We start from the raw sequence: 7,648 nt of genomic DNA on the forward strand, positions 1-7,648 counted from the left end.
CATGGTCACCTGAAAAAATAAAAGTTAAGCATAACGATTACTATCTGTTTAGAAACGCGACTTCACCAGGGGTCAGCGCGATTGAGGACGCACTAACGCACATACTGCCAAGTTTTCTGATGAAATCAGCTTCCACAATTTCCCTGGTGAGCTGTGAGCAGTGTCTCGCTAAAACTTGCGTATCTTCAAAGAAAGGCACGCAGCCGCAGTCCCGGCAATGAATGCCCAAGTGGCCTTGTACAGTGCTGCGGACGTTGTTACAATGCTCTCTTAGTCGATCGTTTAAGCACCTGCCCGTTTGTCCTACATATTTACTGCCGCAAGATAGGGGAATTTGGTAGACTACATTAGTTGTGCATGTCACAAACCGTTTTCTGTGCCCGACAGAACAACAACTCTGATGCGATTTAGGCGCGTTTACACGCTTACAGAGCTTTGCCAATTTTTCCGGGGCTGAGAAAACGACTGTGATCCCTGCACGCTGCCCAATTTTCTTCAGTCTATGGGATACATCATGCACATATGGCAGCACTGCAAACCTGCGTCTTTCAGCCTGCTGGTTCCCTGATTGAGCGGGATCGTCATGTTTTGTGCGCCTCAGAAGCTGTTCCGCTAAGGCTGAAATTAAGGTCGAAGGGTAACCAGCCCAAGAAAGACGATCAACCTGAGCAGCAAGACTATGTTGCATCTAGTGTATCCCTCCTCAAGCCCGTTTAGGACACGTCTTTTTAACTTTCACAAAGAGGAGAGAGGGGAAGGGCTTTTCATATCGTTCACGGTATTCAAATGTGGTAAGCGGTGTCCGTGGTGCTGTGCGGGGCTTCGAACGACGACAGCACGAAGAAGACGAAGAGGCAATAATGCTGGCATGTGGCGAACGGAGGATGCAGAAAAAAGACCAGAAATGACAAACGAACAAATTTGACCAATAGCGATTTAACATGCGAAGAACGGGAAAAAGAATAAAGAAGTGCCGGGAGAAGCTCATGGAACAGCACAGAATTGAGGCTCCATCATCATCGTCATCATCAGAAGCGAGCAGTGCCAGGCAGCAAGAGCTGGTTGGCTTCTCGCCCCGACGCCAGCTGGCTATTCCAGTTACCTGGCGATTCTTCAGCCGTCCATGGTCCGCTGCGCTTGTACCGGTACAAATTCCAGCCAGGGGTCGTTGATTGTCCGGGACCAGACTGTGCCAAACCTACCCTGCTGCTAGTTCCTACGCCTCCTATGCGCTGTCCGACCATACAACGCTCATCCCTGGCGTCATCGTGAAGCGGAACCTACCGACCCGCCGACAGCACATCGACGTCCACAGGGTGAACATTTACAAACATTATTTATCACGACGTGCGACTGTATAGTTCTGTGATACTTTAGTGCTTGATTCCCCGGGATTATAGTTCTATTCGTCAAGTGTGTAGTAATTAAATGTTCTCGTGTTTCTCTGACGCGGTCACTTCAACCTCGCTCAGTCTTTTTTAAAAGTCACTGAAAATACCAATGCCTTCGTTCCTCTCGGTAACGAAAGTTCCGCATCCGTTAGTAATTTTTTCGAGCCATCCCCCAAAGGGAGGGTGTATACGCCCTTCGTGATTTTGTTCAGGGTGCGCCAATCGATGCAGAATTCTATCCTCCTTCGCGATGACTACACGATACGCCCATAGACTTTTCGACAGCTGGATGATGTCGTCGTGCAGAATTTCGCCGATTTGATACTTATATAGCTTCATATTTGCGCGTGGAAACTGGGTAAGGGCAGTGGCGGAGTGGTGGACGACATTTTCCGGTCATTATGCGATGCTTAGCAACTGATGTTTGTCGGATCCTTGATGACCACGAGAAGCAGTCCTTTCATAGCTGGAAGATTCAGTTGAGCTGTTCTTGCTTATAGCAGGGAAGAGATTTATCAATATTAAAGAGTGGTTCAGGACCACGCGCTCTCGTTATATCTTCAGCGAAATTCAAAGGAGAACAAGCGCATCACTGACTGTTGTAACTTCTTCCAGGTATGCGATCTTCGTGCCATTGTTCAGGTGCTTATGTTCGTGGCTGAAATTCGTCACAATACCTGCACTTTTCCTCGGCGTAACTGTGCTTTACCATTTGCAATTACCAATCGTCCAGCAGCTGTTCGTCGTTCTCGACGATGGCTTTCATGCCTCCGGCTGCTTCTTCGGCGACGGAAATCATGCTGGCGCGGCGCGATACTGATTCGGTCTCCAACTACAGAGTCCCCTTCAGAAGTATCGCTTGGTTTGTCGACAGAGTTATCAATTTTAGGTCGATGACTGCACCCTGTTGACTCGGGACGTATACATGCCGAGAATTACGTCCCGTCAGCATTGTTGCCACACAACGACGGTCGCAGGGTAGGTCCGGTCATGAACTGTAACTGTTTCCCTGCAGATTCCGGTCATCCTTATTACGGGTCCTCCAGAAGCCTGCAGGCACTCATGACTTTCATCATCTTGTCGGCCAAGAAAGGGTGCACTGACGACAGAGCAGTCGGCTGCTGTACAGCCTAATATAGTGACGCCGTGATCCTCTACCAGAACATCAAGGTCGGTAGCTCTTGGCATTACATTGCAGTGAATGTCTGGTACGTCACGTCATCGGGTATTCCTTTGTTCGCGTATTCTAGGCTTCGAAGCTTCGTCGGGATGGCGGCACGTCGATGCTACGTTGTCGACGTTGGCGTATTGTCTTCGGCATTTCAACGTACAGCAACTCCACCTCCTTAGGTTGATGCTTTTCATTTTCCGGGAAGGGGCTACGGGCCCGCCCACGGGTTGCGCAAGTGTACTTTTGGCCGCGGCGGCAACAAGTAGCGGCTTGGTGACGGCGAACGGAACGGTCGCCGAGGGCACCACTAAGATGCGGCGAGGTAGTCGGCAATATCACGAGGCCGCTGACATTGCTGTGGGCGCGGCACATACACGACGAACCCTCGTAACGCCACGTCGCTGTACGCGCATCGATGGTATACATGGCCGGCTTCTCCGCAGTGATAACAAACAGCACGGCGTTCTAGAGCACAATACATCGATCTTTCTTGGGTAGCTGCAGTGGGTGGGGGACAGGAAGGCCACCTCGTGGGTGCGGCGGCAGACTACGAAACTGCGCCGTTATTGGGCCCTGGCGTGTGTGCGGAAGAAGTGGGTGACGCTTGGCGGTCTACTGCGGCTTAGGTCATTGTTTCCTGCTGAGTCTACGTTGAAGGGAGCATACTGTGCAGTTCTTCATGTACAACGGATCTGATTATCTCTTGGAGTTCGTAGCAGACTAGTGGTTGTATTTCGCTCTTCAGCGAAAGCACTTGACGGTTATATTGCCCAGTGCGCATTTCTAGCGTCTTCACCATGGCCGTGGCTTCCCTTAAACATTCTGTGATGGTCTTGGGAGAATGCGAATTATTCCGGGAAAAGCTCTTGCTTCACGCCACGCATGAGGAAGCGCGCTTTCTTGTCCTCTGGCCATGTCCAGGTCCGCGTGGCGGCACAGGAAGACCATCCCTTTCGTATATATAGCAATGTTCTTGTTTGGGAGCGACATGCAAGATCCCAGTTAACGCTTCAACCCTCTCATTGTGTGCTACGTTCGTCAAGGTGTTCAAGAGGGTCCTGCGCAAGAGGTCCCACGGTCCAGGGTTGACTTTCGGTTCTCGAACCACGTCATGCCGCCGTCTTCCAAGAAGAACTCTACATGACGCAGCCTGTCGCCATGGTTGGAGTTCTTGAAGGCGGTGACCCTTTCGTATGTCTCCAGCCAGCTTTCCAGGATTTGAATGAAGATCCGAGGAATGTCGGTGGCCCACTGAGCTGCTGCAACACGTTCGGTGTAAGTGCCACCGAAGCCGCCATCGTGGCTACTGTCATGGCACTTATCGGTTATCCAAGGAACAAGTTCTTGCTCCGGGGACCAATATGGTCTCGGGCAAAGCTGGTATTCTCTTCGGTGTTCGGGCCTGTTCCAGGACCTTGCGGGGGTGTCCGGTACGTACATTAACGCAAAGCGCCTGTACCACATGCGACGTTCCGGTAACGGTGGAGAACATCGGAGCGAAAAATGTGAATCATGAAACTAACTCTTTATTGGACGGGTCTGACCCCACAACAGAAAGTGACATTCAAAGCACAACGATTGTGGTGAGCACAGTCGGCGATCGTCGAAATCTGATCAGCGTGCTAAGCGTGCCAGCATAATCGCTGATGCCTGGGTACCTTGTCTAACGCACTGCAGAATTCGGGTCGCACGTACAATCTGGTCGCACAACGTGCCATGACAACAGACAACGAATGGAACCACAGATGCCATTCAAGAAACGTCCGATATATGAAGGCGCGTCCTCCGCCGAACGATAACGTTTAACGTTTCGCAGCGACTGAAAAGCGGTCACCTGAAAAAGACGAACAAGTACACGTATCAATATGCCGTCAATGTGTAAGTGCCATTTCATTCGGAACGCCACATGTACAGTTTCAACCATGGCTAAATCGCATATTATTTTATTGTGTGGAAAACATTTGAAAGTAAGTGAATCAGATCATGCGGTGGTTGAATGTTTACATTTTTTTTCATCTATATTCAAAAGGAATGATTTTTTCACGTTGCGCAGGCGCTGCTACAGTCTTCGTCGCAAATTCTTCACCCAGCAGCAGACGGCAGACCCTACTTCAAGCCGGTAGCCATCGACTTCCCTAAGACGTGGCCAGAGAGGATCACAGCCCGACCCCTACAGCCCAACTATTTCGCCAATAGCGACGTTCCGCATCAACAACCCTGCATCAGTCGTAAGACGTCGACTTGCTGAACCTATCAAAACGCAGGTACGCTAATTTCTTTTTCTTTCTACAACAAGTGCCCCAAATTTTGAAATTTGCTGTTTCAGCTAAAATACTACGCAGTCAGACATAGCTACAACATTCGAGCCGCAACACACACGCAGCCGGTGTTCCCAAAACTACTACCGCCCGGGTTTTTCTGTGACGCAGCCATGAAATAATTACCTCGTAATCACAGCACAACGAAAGCCCTAACAGCGCTTTTTCCCGAGTTGTCGAAGCGTATCAGATCGGAAACTGATTCTCGATACTTGCACGGGCCTTGGATATCAGCGCACAAAGCCATCTGTCATGGCGAGGGCTTGCGTTTATTAGATGGGGGCGAAATACGAAAACATTCGTCTACGCAGACTTGGGTGCACGTTAAAAAATCCCAGGAGGTCCAAATTTCCGGAGTCCCCCACTACTGTGCGCCTCATAATAAGATCGTGGTTTTGGCACGTAAAACACCATAATAATTTTGCGTGAAATACACCAGTAGGCATCTTGGGCTGTGGACTTGTACAAGGGGCAAGCACATGTAGCACGAAACTGGCTTGTGAAGAACCGACGCGTAAGTTATGTGTATACGAACAAGTTTACAGAATTAGGAGCGCGTTTGCGCAGGCACTTACCGAGGGACAAACAAACTCAAATAGGTTTCGGGCTTAAGAGGAAGCTTTAGCTCGGGTGCTCCTATCTAAATACATGTAAAAAAAATTCGTTTTTCTCAGGAACCACTGCACCAAATTTGACGAGGTTTGTTGCATTTAAAGAAGAACTTAAAATCTAGTGACTGTTGGCTTCGAATGTTTTATTTTATTCGTCAATTGTTTATTAAAAACTGGCAAAATTAAAAAAAAATTCAATAAACGAAACTACCAAGTTTACAGCTATGTAACTCAACAACCAAAATTATAATACAATTCTGTGAGTTGCATCTAATAGCACATCTAAAGCGGACAAAATTGATATGTTACGCATGAATCCCGAAAAATTTAGTAATATCGAAATACAGCTTTTGCAGTACCCCTGTAAACAACGTAACGAATTCACGGTAGATATAATTGATATAATTATTGATATAATATATAAATATAATATTGATATAATGGATGACGTTTAGAGAACTGCGATATCTGTTCTTGATGCAGAGATATCAGTTTGTAAACACCGTGCTTCTATATTTTTCTAACTGTCGCATATTTGAAAATCTTTTTAACAAAATTCATGCCCTAAATCGAAATTCTGCTTCCAACAGTCACTACAATTTAACTTTCTCTTTCAAATGCTACAAATTTCATTAAAATCTGTGCAGGCGTTATCTCAGAAAAACGTTTTTGCGTTTGAATAGGCAGCATCGAAGTTGGGCCAGAGCTAAAGCTTCCTCTTAACATCTCCCAAAGCTCTACTTTCTGTCACAGCGGACTCTGTCGTAGGGATCTCAGGCTTGTGCATGATCGCCTGTGGTTCGTTACAACGCGCTAGAAGCATGGTGTACAAGATAAAATGCCCTAATTCAATGCAGCATATGGTTTCGGAACTCACTCTTCTTGAGGCTGGTTTTCGATATCCCTGTCATAAAACCTCACCTTTATGGTAATACACATGCAGCTCTCCACGTCGCTGGCGTCGACTATCGTCGCTTCATATAGCTTGTTCCTATAATTCTCGTATATCCTACAGAGGGACACCTTGTACGCCTGCCTACGCACACAGTGTACATATTGCGCCTGAAGAAGCATTAAAACGTACAACCAGGCATGAGGTACGAGCGTAGCAACCAGCGCTATAACGGCGACAAGAGTGATCCACACTGCCCTGCTCTTGTGTCGTCATACGACAATCCTGAAGCGCTGTTTCTCTCTCTCTCTCTCTCTCTCTCTCTCTCTCATTGTGAGCATTTTGTGCGCAGTTTCCGTTATACGCAACGAATAGGCTTGCACAAAAAATAGACGCTGTGCTTAGTCTTCAAAGCTATGCAACATGTATGTGCGGCAAGTGTGTTACTGGAATAGTGGTGCACGCGAAAACATCTTGAAGGTTTATACGGAACAATAGCTGACGTTCTTTCTCCAAGTAAAGTCTGTCTTTGTTAAGGCAAGGCGTCATTAGCCATTCACACAGTTGAGTCTCCCGAGTCATCGCTTTTCAATGGCTGTATAGTAGGCGCTATGCATCAAAGCTTCCATGCCAGTTCCCCTGTCCTGCATATGTGGTGTAAGTAATAACGGAAGCTACCGTACCTCGTAGACCGAAAAAATACTCCAGCAGCAGTGCTAAGCCAGTTGCACTATGCTCCTATAGATATGCCCATAGCTCAAGGCATTCAAAACAAGGACGCAAAGGACTTGGCGAAACTTCCATTAGAATCGGCATGCAGCCTAAATTTTGTTCGAGTTCAGAACATCACTCTTAACCTGATACGCGTCTGTGCAAGCGCTGGTGTGAAAAACTGAGATAAAAAATTGTGTGGATCCGACGCACTGTGGAACTCGACGTAAGCCAAGCGTTCTGTGCTATTTGCTTTGACTGACGATAACTAGCGCTGATATTCACGGCGAATGTTTCATTCGCTCAGCGTTTAGTACAACGCAAAAGTGGTGAATTCATGATCACTGTTACCTTGCGTGTGCCACTGCTGTTTGTCGTTGTAGTACACAGAACACACAGCGAGACATGTTTGCTTGAGGCGTTGTTATGCGCCCTTCGAAACCTCCGAGTAGGTTAGTATTCTGTTACCCTTCACCGGCAGATCAGTTTTTCGTCGATAACCGGCTGTGTTTGCAGCCATCGTTCTGCTTTAAGTGTAACTTGCTTTTGCGGGT

The 7,648-nt window shown here is 47.7% G+C and overlaps 1 long non-coding RNA gene across 7 annotated transcripts in view; it reads left to right on the plus strand.

The window, feature by feature from the left end:
• LOC139049549 (uncharacterized) overlaps window positions 1-7,648 on the plus strand; it is a 115,008-nt gene that overhangs the window by 14,337 nt on the left and 93,023 nt on the right. For 6 of the 7 annotated variants that reach the window (XR_011508385.1, XR_011508386.1, XR_011508388.1 and 3 more), the window contains one exon: window positions 4,616-4,826. This is a non-coding gene — a long non-coding RNA (uncharacterized lncRNA). Of the gene's footprint in view, window positions 1-1,093; window positions 1,317-4,615; window positions 4,827-7,648 lie in introns of those variants that run through there. The other variant, XR_011508390.1, reaches the window with a different exon arrangement.

This window comes from Dermacentor albipictus, chromosome 9, assembly GCF_038994185.2.
Source record: "Dermacentor albipictus isolate Rhodes 1998 colony chromosome 9, USDA_Dalb.pri_finalv2, whole genome shotgun sequence".
Taxonomy (NCBI): Eukaryota; Metazoa; Arthropoda; class Arachnida; order Ixodida; family Ixodidae; genus Dermacentor; species Dermacentor albipictus.